The sequence below is a fragment of the Sinocyclocheilus rhinocerous genome, unplaced genomic scaffold (genome assembly GCF_001515625.1).
Source record: "Sinocyclocheilus rhinocerous isolate Xijiao unplaced genomic scaffold, SAMN03320098_v1.1 scaffold851, whole genome shotgun sequence".
NCBI lineage: Eukaryota > Metazoa > Chordata > Actinopteri > Cypriniformes > Cyprinidae > Sinocyclocheilus > Sinocyclocheilus rhinocerous.
Window position 1 is genome coordinate 1051260 of NW_015624573.1, and position 970 is coordinate 1052229.

The following is a 970-nucleotide window of genomic DNA, read 5'->3' on the forward strand; positions in this document are numbered from 1 at the left end:
CTGGATTAACACCATGCATTTCCTGTCAGCTTGAAAGCCGCGCCCCCAGCTATCACAAGACCCGACCAAGTCCATGGTTGACACCCTCTCATTAGCATGTTGTGCAGAGGAAAAATAAATGCGGAACTACATTCAGAAATAAATGAGTGATCAAAGGAAAATAAATAGGATGAGTTTAGCATTTCCTTAAACATTTTCCATTTGTCCACCAATTTATTTTATTTATTTGCCTACTTTAATCACATGTTTAATTATTTCTATATGTATTTAAACAATAATTTGTGTATTTATACAGACATTTATTTATTTATTTGCATATTTATTTATTTATTTGCATATTTATTTATTTATTGTTTTTGCAGGTTTCGTCCTCCATAGTTGGGGACTCCCAAAACCAAAATATGAATCTTTCATTACCCATAATAAGAGCACTTTAAAATGCATCTGATTGACATATAAATCATGGTTGATCTATCAGCCAGATGCACGTAAAAATGCATGCGCTCTTATTTCAATGTTGTTGTTAATGTTGAGGTTATTTTAGCTTCGTACATTTAGTTTAACTACACAGTTAAAGAGGGCGATTTTTACCATTCAACTGAACAGTGTGCATGTATTTTAGACGCATTGTTCTTGCTCCATCCATGCAATAATTCTATCAACCGAGTTTTCTATTTACTTATACTGCTGTGTGATCTGGTAATATCAACAGTATGACCCATTCAGGAGCTGACAAAATTAAGATTTAAAATCAGAGCATAGCTCACATTCACTAAAATATGGAAACGCTAAGCTGATTCAAAACGACAACGCCAGTGATTGACAGTCAAAGCAAAGCGCGGTTTGAACGGCCCGCCCCCCAGCTGAACTGGAAGTTTTGATTGTTTTTTTACCCGAGTCAGACCTGTCTGTTATTGCCTTGAAGGCAGGGCTCCACCCCAGGAAGTTTGAAAAGTGCCCGTCAAACGCC